We start from the raw sequence: 19563 nt of genomic DNA, 5'->3' as shown, positions 1-19563 counted from the left end.
TACTTAACCCAAGTAAATTTATTGATAAGTTGATAAAATTAATGTAAAATGTAAAAAATAAAGAATGCTATGGCAGTATAAAATTACTTACAGCAAATGGTATTCACAGGTGGTCTGGTATCCAAGTACTAAGCAGTCCCAACACTGCATTGCTTCTAAGATTAGACAAGATTTGGCATGTCCAGTCAGGTGTGGCTGTAGGTGTTCAAAAATATTTATTTAGACCTTTTTTACTTCGTATCTCAAGTAAATTCATTGATAAGTTGATAAAATTAATTGTAACATGTAATAGAAAAGAATGTTATGGCAGTATAAAATTTACTACAGCACCTGGTATTCCCAGATGGTCTCGCATCCAAGTACAAACTAGGCCCAACACTGCATAGCGTCCAAGATCAGATGAGATTGGGCATGTCCATTCTGGTGTGGCTGTAAGTGTTCAAAAACTTTAACTTTAGACCTCATTTACTACTTAACCCAAGTAAATTCCTTGATAAGTTTATAAAACTAATGTAAAATGTAATAGAAAAGAATGTTATGGCAGTATAAAATTTCTTTCAGCACCTGCTATTCCCAGGTGGTCTCCCATCCAAGTACTAACCAGGCCCAACACTGCAAAGCTTCCAAGAACAGACGAGATTGGGCATGTCCAGTGTGGTTTGACTGTAGGTGCTCAAAAACATTAACTTTAGACCTCTTTTACTTCTTAACTCAAGTAAATTCATTGATAAGTTGAAAAATGTAATGTAAAATGTAATAGAAAAGAATGTTATGGCTATGTAAAATTACTTACAGCACCTGGTATTCCCAGGTGGTCTCCCCTCCAAGTACAAACCAGGCCCAACACTGCATAACTTCCAAGATCAGACGAGATTGGGCATGTCCAGTGCAGTTTGGCTGTAGGTGCTCAAAAACATTAACTTTAGACCTCTATTACATCTTACCTCAAGTAAATTCATTGAAAAGTTGAAAAAAATAAAATTAAAATGTAATAGAAAAGAATTTTATGGCAGTATAAAATTACATACAGCACCTGGTATTCCCAGGTGGTCTCCCATCCAAGTACTGACCACGCCCAACACTGAATAGCTTCCAAAATCTGACTAGATTGAGCATGTCCATTGTGGTTTGGCTGTAGGTGCTCAAAAACATTAACTTTAGACATCTGTTACTTCTTAAGTCAAGTAAATTCTTTGATAAGTTGAAAAAATTAAATGTAAATAGTAACAGAAAAGAATGTTATGGCAGTATAAAATTACCTACCGCACCAGGTTTTCCCAGGTTGTCTCCCATTCAAGTACTAACCAGGCCCAACCCTGCATAACTTCCAAGATCAGACGAGATTGGGCATGTCCAGTGTGGTTTGGTTGTAGGTGCTTAAAAACATTAACTTTAACTTTAGACCTCTATTACTTCTTAACTTAATTAAATTCATTGATATGTTGAAAAAATTAAAAGTAAAATGTAATATAAACGAATGTTATGGCAGTATAAAATTACCTACAGCACCTGGTATTCCCAGGTGGTCTCCAATCCAAGCACTAACCAGATTCAACACTACATAGCTTCCAAGATCGGGCATGTCCAGTGTGGTTTGGCTGTAGGTGCTCAAAAACATTAACTTTAGACCTCTATTACTTCTTAACTCAAGTAAATTCATTGATAAGTTTAAAAAATTAAATGTAAAATGTGATAGAAATGAATGTTATGGCAGTATAAAATTACCTACAGCACCTAGCATTCCCAGGTGGTTTCCCATCCAAGTACTAACCAGACCCAACACTGCATAGCTTTCAATACCAGATGAGATTGGGCATGTCCAGTGGGTTTTGGCTGTAGGTGGCCAAAAACATTAACTTTAGACCTCTATTACTTCTTAACTCAATAAAAATTCATTGATAAGTTGAAAAAATAAATGTAAAATGTAATAGAACAGACTTTTATGGCAGTATAAAATTACCTACAGCACCTAGTATTCCCAGGTGGGCTCCCATCCAAGTACTAACCAGGCCCAACACTGAATAGCTTCCAAGATCTGACTAGATTGGGCATGTCCAGTATGGTGTTGCTGAAGGTGCTCAAAAATATTAACTTTGAACCTCTTTTACTTCTTAACTCAAGTAAATTCATTGATAAGTTGAAAAAATTAAATGTAAAATGTAATAGAAAAGAATGTTATGGCAGTATATAATTACCTACATCACCTGGTATTCCCAGATGGTCTCGCACCCAAGTACAAACCAGGCCCAACCCTGCATAGCGTCCAAGATCAGATGAGATAGGGCTTGTCCAGTCTGGTGTGGCTGTAAGTGTTCAAAAACTTTAACTTTAGACCTCATTTACTACTTAACCCAAGTCAATTCATTGATAAGTTTATAAAATTAATGTAAAATGTAATGGAAAAGAATGTTATGGCAGTATAAAATTTCTTTCCGCACCTGCTATTCCCAGGTGGTCTCGCATCCAAGTGCTAACCAGATCCAACACTGCATTGCTTCCAAGATCAGACGATATTGAGCATATCCAATCTGGTGTGGCTGTAGGTGTTCAAAAACATTAACTTTAGACCTCTGTTATTACTTAACCCAAGTAAATTCATTCATAAGTTGATAAAATTAATGTAAAATGTAAAAAATAAAGAATGCTATGGCAGTATAAAATTACTTACAGCAAATGGTATTCCCAGGTGGACTCGCATCCAAGTACTAAGCAGGCCCAACACTTCATTGCTTCCAATATTAGACAAGATTTGGCATGTCCAGTGTGGTTTGGCTGTAGGTGCGCAAAAACTTTAACTTTAGACCTCTTTTACTTCTTAACTCATGTAAATTCAATGATAAGTTGAAAAATGAAATGTAAAATGTAATAGAAAAGAATGTTATGGCAGTATAAAATTACCTACAGCTCCTGGTATTCCCAGGTGGTCTCCCATCCAAGTACTAACCAGGCCCAATACTGCATAGTTTCCAAGATCAGACAAGATTGGTCATGTCCAGTGTGGTTTGGCTGTAGATGCTCAAAAACATTAACTTTAGACATCTATTACTTCTTAACTCAAGTAAATTCATTGATAAGTTGAAAAAATTAATTGTAACATGTAATAGAAAAGAATGTTATGGCAGTATAAAATTACCTATAGCACGTGGTATTCCCAGGTGGTCTCCCTCCAAGCACTAAACAGGCCCAACACTGCATAGCTTCCAAAACTAGATTGTAGATATTCAAAAACATTAACTTTAGACCTCTTTTACTTCTTAACTCAAGTAAATTCATTGATAAGTTGATAAAATTAATGTAAAATGTAATAGCAAAGAATGTTATGTCAGTATAAAATTACATACAGCACCTTGTATTCCCAGGTGGTCTATGATCCAAGTACTAAACAGGACCAACACTGCATAGCTTCCAAGATCAGACGAAATTGGGCATGTCCAGTGTGATGTGGCTGTAGGTGTTCAAAAACATTAGCTTTAGACCACTTTTACTTCCTAACTCAAGTAAATTCATTGATACATTGATAAAATTAATGTAAAATTTAATTGAAAATCATGTTATAGCAGTATAAAATTAACTACAGCACCTGGTATTCCCAGGTGTTATCCCACCCAAATACTAACCAGGCCCAACACTGCATAGCTTCCAAGATCACAAGAGATTGGGCATGTCCATTATGGTATGGCTGTAGGCATTCAAAAATCTTAACTTTAGACTTCTTTTACTTTTTAACTCAAGTAAATTCATTGATAAGTTGATAAAATTAAATGTAAAATGTAATAGAAAAGAATGTTATGGCAGTACAAAAATACTTACAGCACCTGATATTCCCAGGTGGTGTCCCTTCCAAGTACTAACCAGGCCCAACACTGCATAGCTTCCAAAACCAGATGAGATTGGGCATGTCCAGTGTGGTGTGGCTGTAGGTATTCAAAAACCTTAACTTTAGACCTCTTTTACTACTTAACTCAAGTAAAATCATTGATACGTTGATAAAATGTATGTAAATTGTTACAGAAAAGAATGTTATGGGAGTATAAAATACTTACAGCACCTGATATTCCCAGGTGGTCTCACATCCAAGTACTAACCTGGCCCAACACTGCATAGCTTCCAAGATCAGATGAGATTGGGCATGTCCAGTCTGGTGAGGCTGTAGGAGGTCAAAAACTTTAACTTTAGATATCATTTACTACTTAACCCAAGTAAATGTATTGATAAGTTGATAAAATTAATGTAAAATGTAATGGAAAAGAATGTTATGGCACTATAAAATTTATTACAGCACCTGGTATTCCCAGGTAGTCTCGCATCCAAGTACTAACCAGACCCAACACTGCATTGCTTCCAAGATCAGACGAGATTGGGCATAACCAGTCTGGTGTGGCTGTAGGTGTTCAAAAACATTAACTTTAGACCTCTGTTATTACTTAACCCAAGTAAATTAGTTGATAAAATTAATGTCAAATGTAAAAAATAAAGAATGCTATGGCAGTATAAAATTACTTACAGCAAATGGTATTCCCAGGTTGTCTCACATCCAAGTATTAAGCAGTCCCAACACTGTATTGCTTCCAAGATTAGACAAGATTTGGCATGTCCAGTCTGGTGTGGCTGTAGGTGTTCAAAAACATTAACTTTAGACCTCTTTTACTTCTTATCTCAAGTAAATTCATTGATAAGTTGATAAAATTAATTGTAACATGTAATAGAAAAGAATGTTATGGCAGTATAAAATTTACTACTGCACCTGGTATTCCCATCCAAGTACTAACCAGGCCCACCACTGCATAGCTTCCAAAACCAGATGACATTGGGCATGTCCAGTGTGGTGTGGCTGTAGTTATTCAAAAGCTTAACTTTAGACCTCTTTTACTACTTAACTCAAGTAAATTCATTGATAAATTAATAAAATGAATGTAAAATGTAATACAAAGAATGTTATGGGAGTATAAAAATATCTACAGCACCTGGTATTCCCAGATGATCTCGCTTCCAAGTACAAACCGGGCCCAACACTGCATAGCGTCCAATATCAAATGAGATTGGGCATGTCCACTCTGGTGTGGCTGTAAGTGTTCAAAAACTTTAACTTTAGGCCTCATTTACTACTTAACCCAAGTAAATTCATTGATAAGTTTATAAAATTAATGTAAAATGTAATAGAAAAGAATGTTATGGCAGTATAAAATTTCTTTCAGCACCTAGTATTCCCAGGTGGTCTCGCATCCAAGTACTAACCAGATCCAACACTGCATTGCTTCCAAGATCAGACGATATTGAGCATATCCAGTCTGGTGTGGCTGTAGGTGTTCAAAAACATTAACTTTAGACCTCTGTTATTACTTAACCCAAGTAAATTCATTCATAAGTTGATAAAATTAATGTAAAATGTAAAAAATAAAGAATGCTATGGCAGTATAAAATTACTTACAGCAAATGGTATTCCCAGGTGGACTCGCATCCAAGTACTAAGCAGGCGCAACACTACATTGCTTCCAAGATTAGACAAGATTTGGCATGTCCAGTCTGGTGTGGCTGTAGGTGTTCAAAAACATTAACTTTAGACCTCTTTTACTTCTTATCTCAAGTAAATTCATTGATAAGTTGATTAAATTAATTGTAACATGTAATAGAAAAGAATGTTATTGCAGTATAAAATTTACTACAGCACCTGGTATTCCCAGGTGGTTTCCCATCCAAGTACTAACCAGACCCAACACTGCATAGCTTCCAAGATCAGATGAGATTGGACATCTCAAGTGTGCTGTGGCTCTAAATGTTCAAAAATTTTCACTTTAGACCTCTTTTACATCTTAACTCAAGTAAATTTATTGATAAGTTGATAAAAATATTGTAAAATGTAATAGAGAAAAATGTAATGGCAGTATAAAATTACCTACAGCACCTGTTATTCCCATGTTTTCTCCCATCCAAGTACTAATCAGGCCCAACACTGCATAGCTTCCAAGATCAGAAGAGATTGGGCATGTCCAGACTGGTGTGGCTGTAGGTGTTCAAAATCATTAACTTTAGACCTCTTTTATTACTTAACCCAAGTAAATTCATTGATAAGCTGAGAAAATTAATGTAAAATGTAATAAAAAAAAGAATGCTATGGCAGTATAAAATTACTTACAGCACCTTGTATTCCCAGGTGGTCTCGCATCCAAGTAATAACCAGGCCCAACACTGATTAGCTTCCAAGAATCAGACAAGATTTGGCATGTCCAGTCTGGTGTGGCTGTAGTTGTTCAGAAACATTAACTTTAGACCTCTTTCATTACTTAACCCAAGTAAATGCATTGATAAGTTGATAAAATGAATGTAAAATGTAATAGAAAAGAATGTTATGGCAGTATAAAATTATTTACAGCACCTGCTACTCCCAGGTGGTCTTCCGTGCAAGTACTAACCAGGCTTAACACTGCATAGATTCCAAGATCAGATGAGACTGGGCATGTCCAGTGTTGTGATGCTGTAGGTGTTCAAAAACATTAACTTTAGACCTCTTTTACTTCTTAACTCAAGAAAATTCATTGATAAGTTGATAAAATAAAATGTAAGAGAAAAAATTTTTATGGCTGTTTAAAATTACCTATAGCACCTGGTATTCCTAGGTGGTCTCCCATCTAAGTTCTAACCAGACCCAACACTGCATAGCTTCCAAGATCAGATGAGATTGGGCATGTCCAGTCTGGTGTGGCTGTAGGAATTCAAAAGCATTAACTTTAGACCTCTTTTACTACTTAACCAAGTAAATTCATTGATAAGTTGAAAAAATTAAATGTAAAATGTAATAGAAAAGAATGTTATGGCAGTATAGTATTACCTACAGCACCTGGTATTCCGAGATATTCTCCCATCCAAGTACTAACCAGGCTCAACGCTGCTTAGTTTCCAAGATCAGATGAGATTGGGCATCTCTAGTATGGTGTGGCTGTAGGTATTCAAAAACATTAACTTTAGACAGGGCCATAGCTAGGGTAGTGCGGCCGATGCCATCGCACAGGCCACGACAAATCAAGGGGCGCTGTTTGGGCCTGTGTAATTTCTGTATATTATCACTCTAATTTGTAGCTTCCTCTTATTTCATCCCCAGAATCTCCTGGCCTCCCCTATCTCGTGAGCCTTCCCAATAAAGCCATCGCCCTTTTGTGGGAGCATTTGTCCCTTTGAAAAATGAGGGGGGGGAGCACCAATGCTTTTTCTGGCACAGGGCACCAAAAAGACTAGTTACGGCTCTGACATTAGACATCTTTTACTACTTATCTCAAGTAAATTCATTGATAAGTTGATAAAATTAAATGTAAAAAGTAATAGAAAAGAATGTTATGGCAGTATAAAATTACATAGAGCACCTGGCATTCCCAGGTGGTCTCCCATCCAAGTACTAACCAGGCCCAACACTGCATAGCTTCCAAGATAAGACAAGATTGGGCATGTCCAGTGTGGTTTGGCCTTAGGTGCTCAAAAAAATTTACTTTAGACCTCTTTTACTTCTTAACTCAAGTAAATTCATTGATAAGTTGAAAAAATTAAATGTAAAATGTAATAGAAAAGAATGATATGGCAGTATAAAATTACCTACAGCACCTGGTATTCCCAGGTGGTCTCCCATGCAAGTACTAACCAGGCCCAACACCGCATAGCTTTCAAGACCAGACGAACTTGGGCATGTCCACTGTGATTTGGCTGGAAGCGCTCAAAAACATTAAGTTTAGACCTCTATTACTTCTTAACTCAAGTAAATTCATTGATAAGTTGAAAAAATTAAATGTGAAATGTAATAGAAAAGAATGTTATGGCAGTATAAAATTACCTACAGCACCTGGTATTCCCAGGTGGTCTCCCATCCAAGTACTAACTAGGCCCAACACTGCATAGCTTCCAAGATCAGACAATATTGGCATGTCCAATGTGATTTGGCTGTAGGTGCTCAATAACATAAACTTTAGACCTCTATTACTTCTTAACTCAAGTAAATTCATTGATAAGTTGAAACAATTAAATGTAAAATGTAATAGAAAAGAATGTTATGGTAGTTTAAAATTACCAACTACACCTGGAATTCCCAAGTGGTCTCCCATCCAAGTACTAACCGGGCCCAACACTGCATAGCTTCCAAGATCAGAGGAGAGTGGGCATTCCCAGTGTGGTTTGGCTGTAGGTGCTCAAAAAAATTTACTTTAGACCTCTTTTACTTCTTAACTCAAGTAAATTCATTGATAAGTTGAAGAAATAAAAAAGTAAAATGAAATATAAAAGAAAGTTATGGCAGTATAAAATTACGTACAGCACCTGGCATTCTCAGGTGGTCTCCCATCCAAGTACTAACCAGATCCAACACTGCATAGCTTCCAAGATAAGATGAGAGGGGGCATGTCCAGTATGGTTTGGCTGAATGTGCTCAAAAACATTAACTTTAGACCTCTATTACTTCTTAACTCAAGTAAAGTCATTGATAAATTGAAAAAATTACATGTATAATGTAATAGAAAAGAATGTTATGGCATTATAAAATAACCTACAGCACCTGGTATTCCCAGGTGGTCTCCCATCCAAGTACTAACCAGGACCAACACTGCATAGCTTCCAATACCAGACGAGATTGGGCATGTCCAGTGGGTTTTGGCTGTAGGTGGCTAAAAACATTAACTTTAGACCTCTATTACTTCTTAACTCAATAAAAATTCATTGATAAGTTGAAAAAATAAATGTAAAAAGTAATAGAAAAGAATGATAGGGCTGTATAAAATTACCTACCGTACCTGGTTTTCCCATGTGGTCTCTCATCCAACTACTTACCAGGCCCAACACTGCATAGCTTCCAAGATCAGATGAGATTGGGCCTGTCCAGTGTGGCTTGGCTGTAGGTGCTCAAAAACATTAACTTTAGACCTCTATTACTTCTAACTCAAGTAAATTCATTGATAAGTTGATAAAATTAAATGTAAAATGTAATAGAAAATAATTTTATGGCAGTATAAAGTTACCTACAGCACCTGGTATTCCCAGGTGGCCTCCCATTCAAATACTAACCAGGCCCAACACTGCATAGCTTCCAAGATTAAACAAGATTGGGCATGTTCAGTGTGGTTTGGCTGTAGGCACTCAAAATCTTTAACTTTAGACCTCAATTACTTCGTAACTCAAGTAAATTCATTGATAATTTGAAAAAATTAAATGTAAAGTGTAATAGAAAAGAAGGTTATGGCAGTATAAAATTACCTACAGCACCTGGTAATCCCAGGTGGTCTCCCATCCAAGTACTAACCAGACCCAACACTGCATAGCTTGCAAGATCAGACAAGATTGGGAATGTCCAGTGTGGTTTGCTTGTACGTGCTCAAAAACATTAACTTTAGACCTCTGTTACTTCTTAACTCAAGTAAATTCATTGATAAGTTGAAAAAATTAAATGTAAAATGTAATGGAAAAGAATGTTATGGCAGTAGAAAAATACCTACAGCACCTGATATTCCCAGGTGGTCTCCCATCCATGTACTAACCAGGCCCAACACTGCATAGCTTGAAAAACCAAATGAGATTGGGCATGTCCAGTGTGGTGTGGCTGTAGGGATTCAAAAACATTAACTGTAGACCTCTTTTACTACTTAACTCAAATAAAATATTTGATAAGTTGATAAAATGAATGTAAATTGTTATAGAAAAGAATTTTATAGGAGTATAAAATTATCTACAGCACCTAATATTCCCAGGTGGTCTCACATCCAAGTATTAACCAGGCCCAACACTGCATAGCTTCCAAGATCAGATGAAATTGGGCATGTCCAGTCTGGTGTGGCTGCAGGCGGTCAAAAACTTTAACTTTAGATGTCATTTACTACTTAACCCAAGTAAATTTATTGATAAGTTGATAAAATTAATGTAAAATGTAAAAAATAAAGAATGCTATGGCAGTATAAAATTACTTACAGCAAATGGTATTCACAGGTGGTCTGGTATCCAAGTACTAAGCAGTCCCAACACTGCATTGCTTCTAAGATTAGACAAGATTTGGCATGTCCAGTCAGGTGTGGCTGTAGGTGTTCAAAAATATTTATTTAGACCTTTTTTACTTCGTATCTCAAGTAAATTCATTGATAAGTTGATAAAATTAATTGTAACATGTAATAGAAAAGAATGTTATGGCAGTATAAAATTTACTACAGCACCTGGTATTCCCAGATGGTCTCGCATCCAAGTACAAACTAGGCCCAACACTGCATAGCGTCCAAGATCAGATGAGATTGGGCATGTCCATTCTGGTGTGGCTGTAAGTGTTCAAAAACTTTAACTTTAGACCTCATTTACTACTTAACCCAAGTAAATTCCTTGATAAGTTTATAAAACTAATGTAAAATGTAATAGAAAAGAATGTTATGGCAGTATAAAATTTCTTTCAGCACCTGCTATTCCCAGGTGGTCTCCCATCCAAGTACTAACCTGGTCTAACACTGCATAGCTTCCAAGATCAGACGAGATTGGGCATGTCCAGTGCAGTTTGGCTGTAGGTGCTCAAAAACATTAACTTTAGACCTCTATTACATCTTACCTCAAGTAAATTCATTGAAAAGTTGAAAAAAATAAAATTAAAATGTAATAGAAAAGAATTTTATGGCAGTATAAAATTACATACAGCACCTGGTATTCCCAGGTGGTCTCCCATCCAAGTACTGACCACGCCCAACACTGAATAGCTTCCAAAATCTGACTAGATTGAGCATGTCCATTGTGGTTTGGCTATAGGTGCTCAAAAACATTAACTTTAGACATCTGTTACTTCTTAAGTCAAGTAAATTCTTTGAAAAGTTGAAAAAATTAAATGTAAAAAGTAACAGAAAAGAATGTTATGGCAGTATAAAATTACCTACCGCACCAGGTTTTCCCAGGTTGTCTCCCATTCAAGTACTAACCAGGCCCAACCCTGCATAACTTCCAAGATCAGACGAGATTGGGCATGTCCAGTGTGGTTTGGTTGTAGGTGCTTAAAAACATTAACTTTAACTTTAGACCTCTATTACTTCTTAACTTAATTAAATTCATTGATATGTTGAAAAAATTAAAAGTAAAATGTAATATAAACGAATGTTATGGCAGTATAAAATTACCTACAGCACCTGGTATTCCCAGGTGGTCTCCAATCCAAGCACTAACCAGATTCAACACTACATAGCTTCCAAGATCGGGCATGTCCAGTGTGGTTTGGCTGTAGGTGCTCAAAAACATTAACTTTAGACCTCTATTACTTCTTAACTCAAGTAAATTCATTGATAAGTTTAAAAAATTAAATGTAAAATGTGATAGAAATGAATGTTATGGCAGTATAAAATTACCTACAGCACCTAGCATTCCCAGGTGGTTTCCCATCCAAGTACTAACCAGACCCAACACTGCATAGCTTTCAATACCAGATGAGATTGGGCATGTCCAGTGGGTTTTGGCTGTAGGTGGCCAAAAACATTAACTTTAGACCTCTATTACTTCTTAACTCAATAAAAATTCATTGATAAGTTGAAAAAATAAATGTAAAATGTAATAGAACAGACTTTTATGGCAGTATAAAATTACCTACAGCACCTAGTATTCCCAGGTGGGCTCCCATCCAAGTACTAACCAGGCCCAACACTGAATAGCTTCCAAGATCTGACTAGATTGGGCATGTCCAGTATGGTGTTGCTGAAGGTGCTCAAAAATATTAACTTTGAACCTCTTTTACTTCTTAACTCAAGTAAATTCATTGATAAGTTGAAAAAATTAAATGTAAAATGTAATAGAAAAGAATGTTATGGCAGTATATAATTACCTACATCACCTGGTATTCCCAGATGGTCTCGCACCCAAGTACAAACCAGGCCCAACCCTGCATAGCGTCCAAGATCAGATGAGATAGGGCTTGTCCAGTCTGGTGTGGCTGTAAGTGTTCAAAAACTTTAACTTTAGACCTCATTTACTACTTAACCCAAGTCAATTCATTGATAAGTTTATAAAATTAATGTAAAATGTAATGGAAAAGAATGTTATGGCAGTATAAAATTTCTTTCCGCACCTGCTATTCCCAGGTGGTCTCGCATCCAAGTGCTAACCAGATCCAACACTGCATTGCTTCCAAGATCAGACGATATTGAGCATATCCAATCTGGTGTGGCTGTAGGTGTTCAAAAACATTAACTTTAGACCTCTGTTATTACTTAACCCAAGTAAATTCATTCATAAGTTGATAAAATTAATGTAAAATGTAAAAAATAAAGAATGCTATGGCAGTATAAAATTACTTACAGCAAATGGTATTCCCAGGTGGACTCGCATCCAAGTACTAAGCAGGCCCAACACTTCATTGCTTCCAATATTAGACAAGATTTGGCATGTCCAGTGTGGTTTGGCTGTAGGTGCGCAAAAACTTTAACTTTAGACCTCTTTTACTTCTTAACTCATGTAAATTCAATGATAAGTTGAAAAATGAAATGTAAAATGTAATAGAAAAGAATGTTATGGCAGTATAAAATTACCTACAGCTCCTGGTATTCCCAGGTGGTCTCCCATCCAAGTACTAACCAGGCCCAATACTGCATAGTTTCCAAGATCAGACAAGATTGGTCATGTCCAGTGTGGTTTGGCTGTAGATGCTCAAAAACATTAACTTTAGACATCTATTACTTCTTAACTCAAGTAAATTCATTGATAAGTTGAAAAAATTAATTGTAACATGTAATAGAAAAGAATGTTATGGCAGTATAAAATTACCTATAGCACGTGGTATTCCCAGGTGGTCTCCCTCCAAGCACTAAACAGGCCCAACACTGCATAGCTTCCAAAACTAGATTGTAGATATTCAAAAACATTAACTTTAGACCTCTTTTACTTCTTAACTCAAGTAAATTCATTGATAAGTTGATAAAATTAATGTAAAATGTAATAGCAAAGAATGTTATGTCAGTATAAAATTAAATACAGCACCTTGTATTCCCAGGTGGTCTATGATCCAAGTACTAAACAGGACCAACACTGCATAGCTTCCAAGATCAGACGAAATTGGGCATGTCCAGTGTGATGTGGCTGTAGGTGTTCAAAAACATTAGCTTTAGACCACTTTTACTTCCTAACTCAAGTAAATTCATTGATACATTGATAAAATTAATGTAAAATTTAATTGAAAATCATGTTATAGCAGTATAAAATTAACTACAGCACCTGGTATTCCCAGGTGTTATCCCACCCAAATACTAACCAGGCCCAACACTGCATAGCTTCCAAGATCACAAGAGATTGGGCATGTCCATTATGGTATGGCTGTAGGCATTCAAAAATCTTAACTTTAGACTTCTTTTACTTTTTAACTCAAGTAAATTCATTGATAAGTTGATAAAATTAAATGTAAAATGTAATAGAAAAGAATGTTATGGCAGTACAAAAATACTTACAGCACCTGATATTCCCAGGTGGTGTCCCTTCCAAGTACTAACCAGGCCCAACACTGCATAGCTTCCAAAACCAGATGAGATTGGGCATGTCCAGTGTGGTGTGGCTGTAGGTATTCAAAAACCTTAACTTTAGACCTCTTTTACTACTTAACTCAAGTAAAATCATTGATACGTTGATAAAATGTATGTAAATTGTTACAGAAAAGAATGTTATGGGAGTATAAAATACTTACAGCACCTGATATTCCCAGGTGGTCTCACATCCAAGTACTAACCTGGCCCAACACTGCATAGCTTCCAAGATCAGATGAGATTGGGCATGTCCAGTCTGGTGAGGCTGTAGGAGGTCAAAAACTTTAACTTTAGATATCATTTACTACTTAACCCAAGTAAATGTATTGATAAGTTGATAAAATTAATGTAAAATGTAATGGAAAAGAATGTTATGGCACTATAAAATTTATTACAGCACCTGGTATTCCCAGGTAGTCTCGCATCCAAGTACTAACCAGACCCAACACTGCATTGCTTCCAAGATCAGACGAGATTGGGCATAACCAGTCTGGTGTGGCTGTAGGTGTTCAAAAACATTAACTTTAGACCTCTGTTATTACTTAACCCAAGTAAATTAGTTGATAAAATTAATGTCAAATGTAAAAAATAAAGAATGCTATGGCAGTATAAAATTACTTACAGCAAATGGTATTCCCAGGTTGTCTCACATCCAAGTATTAAGCAGTCCCAACACTGTATTGCTTCCAAGATTAGACAAGATTTGGCATGTCCAGTCTGGTGTGGCTGTAGGTGTTCAAAAACATTAACTTTAGACCTCTTTTACTTCTTATCTCAAGTAAATTCATTGATAAGTTGATAAAATTAATTGTAACATGTAATAGAAAAGAATGTTATGGCAGTATAAAATTTACTACTGCACCTGGTATTCCCATCCAAGTACTAACCAGGCCCACCACTGCATAGCTTCCAAAACCAGATGACATTGGGCATGTCCAGTGTGGTGTGGCTGTAGTTATTCAAAAGCTTAACTTTAGACCTCTTTTACTACTTAACTCAAGTAAATTCATTGATAAATTAATAAAATGAATGTAAAATGTAATACAAAGAATGTTATGGGAGTATAAAAATATCTACAGCACCTGGTATTCCCAGATGATCTCACTTCCAAGTACAAACCGGGCCCAACACTGCATAGCGTCCAATATCAAATGAGATTGGGCATGTCCACTCTGGTGTGGCTGTAAGTGTTCAAAAACTTTAACTTTAGGCCTCATTTACTACTTAACCCAAGTAAATTCATTGATAAGTTTATAAAATTAATGTAAAATGTAATAGAAAAGAATGTTATGGCAGTATAAAATTTCTTTCAGCACCTAGTATTCCCAGGTGGTCTCGCATCCAAGTACTAACCAGATCCAACACTGCATTGCTTCCAAGATCAGACGATATTGAGCATATCCAGTCTGGTGTGGCTGTAGGTGTTCAAAAACATTAACTTTAGACCTCTGTTATTACTTAACCCAAGTAAATTCATTCATAAGTTGATAAAATTAATGTAAAATGTAAAAAATAAAGAATGCTATGGCAGTATAAAATTACTTACAGCAAATGGTATTCCCAGGTGGACTCGCATCCAAGTACTAAGCAGGCGCAACACTACATTGCTTCCAAGATTAGACAAGATTTGGCATGTCCAGTCTGGTGTGGCTGTAGGTGTTCAAAAACATTAACTTTAGACCTCTTTTACTTCTTATCTCAAGTAAATTCATTGATAAGTTGATTAAATTAATTGTAACATGTAATAGAAAAGAATGTTATTGCAGTATAAAATTTACTACAGCACCTGGTATTCCCAGGTGGTTTCCCATCCAAGTACTAACCAGACCCAACACTGCATAGCTTCCAAGATCAGATGAGATTGGACATCTCAAGTGTGCTGTGGCTCTAAATGTTCAAAAATTTTCACTTTAGACCTCTTTTACATCTTAACTCAAGTAAATTTATTGATAAGTTGATAAAAATATTGTAAAATGTAATAGAGAAAAATGTAATGGCAGTATAAAATTACCTACAGCACCTGTTATTCCCATGTTTTCTCCCATCCAAGTACTAATCAGGCCCAACACTGCATAGCTTCCAAGATCAGAAGAGATTGGGCATGTCCAGACTGGTGTGGCTGTAGGTGTTCAAAATCATTAACTTTAGACCTCTTTTATTACTTAACCCAAGTAAATTCATTGATAAGCTGAGAAAATTAATGTAAAATGTAATAAAAAAAAGAATGCTATGGCAGTATAAAATTACTTACAGCACCTTGTATTCCCAGGTGGTCTCGCATCCAAGTAATAACCAGGCCCAACACTGATTAGCTTCCAAGAATCAGACAAGATTTGGCATGTCCAGTCTGGTGTGGCTGTAGTTGTTCAGAAACATTAACTTTAGACCTCTTTCATTACTTAACCCAAGTAAATGCATTGATAAGTTGATAAAATGAATGTAAAATGTAATAGAAAAGAATGTTATGGCAGTATAAAATTATTTACAGCACCTGCTACTCCCAGGTGGTCTTCCGTGCAAGTACTAACCAGGCTTAACACTGCATAGATTCCAAGATCAGATGAGACTGGGCATGTCCAGTGTTGTGATGCTGTAGGTGTTCAAAAACATTAACTTTAGACCTCTTTTACTTCTTAACTCAAGAAAATTCATTGATAAGTTGATAAAATAAAATGTAAGAGAAAAATTTTTTATGGCTGTTTAAAATTACCTATAGCACCTGGTATTCCTAGGTGGTCTCCCATCTAAGTTCTAACCAGACCCAACACTGCATAGCTTCCAAGATCAGATGAGATTGGGCATGTCCAGTCTGGTGTGGCTGTAGGAATTCAAAAGCATTAACTTTAGACCTCTTTTACTACTTAACCAAGTAAATTCATTGATAAGTTGAAAAAATTAAATGTAAAATGTAATAGAAAAGAATGTTATGGCAGTATAGTATTACCTACAGCACCTGGTATTCCGAGATATTCTCCCATCCAAGTACTAACCAGGCTCAACGCTGCTTAGTTTCCAAGATCAGATGAGATTGGGCATCTCTAGTATGGTGTGGCTGTAGGTATTCAAAAACATTAACTTTAGACAGGGCCATAGCTAGGGTAGTGCGGCCGATGCCATCGCACAGGCCACGACAAATCAAGGGGCGCTGTTTGGGCCTGTGTAATTTCTGTATATTATCACTCTAATTTGTAGCTTCCTCTTATTTCATCCCCAGAATCTCCTGGCCTCCCCTATCTCGTGAGCCTTCCCAATAAAGCCATCGCCCTTTTGTGGGAGCATTTGTCCCTTTGAAAAATGAGGGGGGGGAGCACCAATGCTTTTTCTGGCACAGGGCACCAAAAAGACTAGTTACGGCTCTGACATTAGACATCTTTTACTACTTATCTCAAGTAAATTCATTGATAAGTTGATAAAATTAATGTAAAATGTAATAGAAAAGAATGTTATGGGAGTATGAAATTACCTACAGCACCTTGTATTCAAAGGAGGTCTCGCATCCAAGTTCTAATAAGGCCCAACACAGCATAGCTTCCAAGATCAGACAAGATTGGGCATGTCCAGTCTGGTGTGGCTGTAGGTGCTCAAGAACATTAACTTCAGACCTCTGTTATTACTTAACCCAAGTAAATTCATTGATAAATTGATCAAATCAAAGTAAAACGTAATAGAAAAGAATGCTATGGCAGAAAAAAAATTACTTACAGCACCTGGTATTCCCAGGAGGTCTCGCATCCAAGTACTAACCAGGCCCAACACTGCAATCCTTCCAAGATCAGACGAGATTGGGCATGTCCAGTCTGGTGTGGCTGTAAGTGTTCAAAAACATTAACTTTAGACCTCTTTTACGTCTTAACTCAAGTAAATTCATTGATAAGTTGATAAAATTAAATGTAAAATGTAATAGAAAAGAATGTTATGGCAGTATAAAATGACGTACAGCACCTGCTATTCCCAGGTGGTCTCCCGTGCAAGTACTAACCAGGCCTAACACCGCACAGCTTCCAAGATTAGACGAGATTAGGCATGACCAGGTTCTGAGGCTGTAGGGGTTCAATAACATTATCTTTTTACCTTTTTTACTTCTTAACTCAAGTAAATTCATTGATAAGTTGATAAAATGAAATGTAAGATGTAATAGAAGAGAATGTTATGGCAGTATACAATTACCTACAGCACCTATTATTCCCAGGTGGTCTCCCATCCAAGTACTAACCAGGCTCAACACTGCATAGCTTCCAAGAGCAGAAGCGATTATACATGTCCAGTGTGGTGTGGCTGCTGGAATTCTAAAACATTAACTTTAGACCTCTTTCACTTCTTAACCCAAGTAAATTAATTGATAAGTTGATAAAATTAATATAAAATGTAAGAGAAAAAAATGTTATGGCAGTTTAAAATTACCTACAGCACCTAGTATTCCTAGGTGGTTTCCCATCCAAGTACTAACCAGACCCAACACTGCATAGCTTCCAAGATCAGACGAGATTGGGCATGTCCAGTCTGGTGTGGCTGTAGGAATTCAAAAACATTAACTTTAGAGCTCTTTTACTACTTAACTCAAGTAAATTCACTGATAAATTGCTAAAAATAATCAAAAATGTAAAAGAAAAAAATGTAATGGCAGCATAAAAATACCTACAGCACCTGGTATTGCGAGGTAGTCTCCCCTCCAAGTACTAACCAGGCTCAACACTGCATAGCTTCCAAAATCAGATGAGATTGGGCATGTCCAGTCTGGTGTGGCTATAGGTATTCGAAAGCATTAACTTTAGACAGGGCCGTAGCTAGTGTAGTGCGGCCGGTGCCATCGCACAGGGCAACACACATCAGGGGGCGCTGTTTGGGCCTGTCTAATTTCTGTTTATTATCATTCTAACTTGTAGATTCCTCTTATTTCATCCCCTGCATCTCCTGGAATCCCCTATCTCTTCAATGAGCCTTCCCCCCGTGAAGCAATGGCCCTTTTTTGGGAGCATTTGTCCCTTTGAAAAATGAGGTTGGGGGGCACCAATGCTCTTTCTGGCACAGGGCACCAAAAAGTCTAGTTATGGCTCTGACTTTAGACATCTTTTACTACTTAACTCAAGTAAATTCATTGATAAGTTGATAAAATTAATGTAAAATGTCATAGAAAGATCTCTTATGGCAGTATAAAATTACCTACAGCACCTGGTAGTCCCAGGTGGTCTCTCATCCAAGTACTAACCAGGCCTAACACTATATAGCTTCCAAGACAAGAATGGGCATGTCCAGTGTGGTGTGGCTGCAGGTGCTAAAAAGCCTTAAATTTAGACTTCTTTTACTTCTTAACTCCAGTAAATTCATTGATACATTGATAAAATAAATGTAAAATGTCATACAAAAGTCTGTTATTGCAGTTTAAAATTAGCTACAGCAACTGGTATTCCCAAGTGGTCTCTGATCCAAGTACTAACCAGTATTAACACTACATAGCATTCAAAATCCAAAGACATTGGGCTTGTCCAGTGCAGTGTGGCTGAAATTGTTTGAAAACCATAATTTTAGACCTCAATTACCTTTCAAATCCAATAAATGCATTGATAAATTGATAAAATAAATGTAAAATGTCATAGAAAAGTCTGTTATGGCAGTATAAAATTACCTACAGCACCTGGTATTCCCCCATCGAAGTACTAACCAGGCCCAACACTGCATAGCTGCCACGATAAGACAAGATTGGGCTTGTCAAGTGCGGTGTGGCTGTAGGTGTTTGAAAACATTAACTTTAGACCTCTTTTACTTCTTAACTCAAGTAAATTCATTGATAAGTTTATAAAATTAATGTAAAATGTAATAAAAAAGGATGTTATGGGAGTATAAAATTACCTACAGCACCTGGTATTCCCAGGTGGTCTTGCATCTATGTACTAACCAGGCCCAACACTGCATACCTTCCGAGATCAGATGAGATTGGGCATGTCCAGTGTGGTGTGGCTGTAAGTGTTCAAAAACCTTAACTTTAGGCCTCTTTTACTTCATAACTTAAGCAAATTCTTTGATTAGTTGATAAAATTAATGTAAAATGTAATAGAAAAGAATGTTATAGTAGTAT

At 36.6% G+C, this 19563-nt stretch overlaps 30 pseudogenes; all 30 read right to left on the bottom strand.

The window, feature by feature from the left end:
• Positions 1-552: 552 nt before the first annotated feature.
• Positions 553-671, bottom strand: LOC148454969 (5S ribosomal RNA; annotated as a pseudogene).
• A 115-nt stretch (positions 672-786) lies between these two features.
• On the bottom strand, positions 787-905 carry LOC148454968 (5S ribosomal RNA; annotated as a pseudogene).
• Positions 906-1256: 351 nt separating this feature from the next.
• Positions 1257-1375, bottom strand: LOC148454967 (5S ribosomal RNA; annotated as a pseudogene).
• Positions 1376-1957: 582 nt separating this feature from the next.
• Positions 1958-2076, bottom strand: LOC148454966 (5S ribosomal RNA; annotated as a pseudogene).
• An 819-nt stretch (positions 2077-2895) lies between these two features.
• On the bottom strand, positions 2896-3014 carry LOC148454965 (5S ribosomal RNA; annotated as a pseudogene).
• A 554-nt stretch (positions 3015-3568) lies between these two features.
• On the bottom strand, positions 3569-3687 carry LOC148454964 (5S ribosomal RNA; annotated as a pseudogene).
• A 116-nt stretch (positions 3688-3803) lies between these two features.
• LOC148454963 (5S ribosomal RNA) lies at positions 3804-3922 on the bottom strand (annotated as a pseudogene).
• Positions 3923-4036: 114 nt separating this feature from the next.
• Positions 4037-4155, bottom strand: LOC148454962 (5S ribosomal RNA; annotated as a pseudogene).
• A 1735-nt stretch (positions 4156-5890) lies between these two features.
• On the bottom strand, positions 5891-6009 carry LOC148454961 (5S ribosomal RNA; annotated as a pseudogene).
• Positions 6010-6589: 580 nt separating this feature from the next.
• Positions 6590-6708, bottom strand: LOC148454960 (5S ribosomal RNA; annotated as a pseudogene).
• Positions 6709-6823: 115 nt separating this feature from the next.
• Positions 6824-6942, bottom strand: LOC148454959 (5S ribosomal RNA; annotated as a pseudogene).
• Positions 6943-7343: 401 nt separating this feature from the next.
• On the bottom strand, positions 7344-7462 carry LOC148454958 (5S ribosomal RNA; annotated as a pseudogene).
• Positions 7463-8047: 585 nt separating this feature from the next.
• On the bottom strand, positions 8048-8166 carry LOC148454957 (5S ribosomal RNA; annotated as a pseudogene).
• Positions 8167-8518: 352 nt separating this feature from the next.
• On the bottom strand, positions 8519-8637 carry LOC148454956 (5S ribosomal RNA; annotated as a pseudogene).
• A 116-nt stretch (positions 8638-8753) lies between these two features.
• On the bottom strand, positions 8754-8872 carry LOC148454955 (5S ribosomal RNA; annotated as a pseudogene).
• A 115-nt stretch (positions 8873-8987) lies between these two features.
• On the bottom strand, positions 8988-9106 carry LOC148454954 (5S ribosomal RNA; annotated as a pseudogene).
• Positions 9107-9457: 351 nt separating this feature from the next.
• Positions 9458-9576, bottom strand: LOC148454953 (5S ribosomal RNA; annotated as a pseudogene).
• An 818-nt stretch (positions 9577-10394) lies between these two features.
• LOC148454952 (5S ribosomal RNA) lies at positions 10395-10513 on the bottom strand (annotated as a pseudogene).
• A 351-nt stretch (positions 10514-10864) lies between these two features.
• On the bottom strand, positions 10865-10983 carry LOC148454951 (5S ribosomal RNA; annotated as a pseudogene).
• A 582-nt stretch (positions 10984-11565) lies between these two features.
• On the bottom strand, positions 11566-11684 carry LOC148454950 (5S ribosomal RNA; annotated as a pseudogene).
• An 819-nt stretch (positions 11685-12503) lies between these two features.
• LOC148454949 (5S ribosomal RNA) lies at positions 12504-12622 on the bottom strand (annotated as a pseudogene).
• A 554-nt stretch (positions 12623-13176) lies between these two features.
• On the bottom strand, positions 13177-13295 carry LOC148454948 (5S ribosomal RNA; annotated as a pseudogene).
• A 116-nt stretch (positions 13296-13411) lies between these two features.
• Positions 13412-13530, bottom strand: LOC148454947 (5S ribosomal RNA; annotated as a pseudogene).
• A 114-nt stretch (positions 13531-13644) lies between these two features.
• LOC148454946 (5S ribosomal RNA) lies at positions 13645-13763 on the bottom strand (annotated as a pseudogene).
• Positions 13764-15498: 1735 nt separating this feature from the next.
• LOC148454945 (5S ribosomal RNA) lies at positions 15499-15617 on the bottom strand (annotated as a pseudogene).
• A 580-nt stretch (positions 15618-16197) lies between these two features.
• LOC148454944 (5S ribosomal RNA) lies at positions 16198-16316 on the bottom strand (annotated as a pseudogene).
• Positions 16317-16431: 115 nt separating this feature from the next.
• Positions 16432-16550, bottom strand: LOC148454943 (5S ribosomal RNA; annotated as a pseudogene).
• Positions 16551-17185: 635 nt separating this feature from the next.
• LOC148454942 (5S ribosomal RNA) lies at positions 17186-17304 on the bottom strand (annotated as a pseudogene).
• A 584-nt stretch (positions 17305-17888) lies between these two features.
• LOC148454941 (5S ribosomal RNA) lies at positions 17889-18007 on the bottom strand (annotated as a pseudogene).
• A 1327-nt stretch (positions 18008-19334) lies between these two features.
• Positions 19335-19453, bottom strand: LOC148454940 (5S ribosomal RNA; annotated as a pseudogene).
• Between the last annotated feature and the right edge of the window lie 110 nt (positions 19454-19563).

The sequence above is a fragment of the Taudactylus pleione genome, unplaced genomic scaffold, assembly GCF_031769625.1.
Source record: "Taudactylus pleione unplaced genomic scaffold, aTauple2 ptg000967l, whole genome shotgun sequence".
Classification (NCBI taxonomy): domain Eukaryota; kingdom Metazoa; phylum Chordata; class Amphibia; order Anura; family Myobatrachidae; genus Taudactylus; species Taudactylus pleione.
Note: the sequence above shows the minus strand (reverse complement) of the source record. Positions and strands in the feature narration are given on the sequence as shown.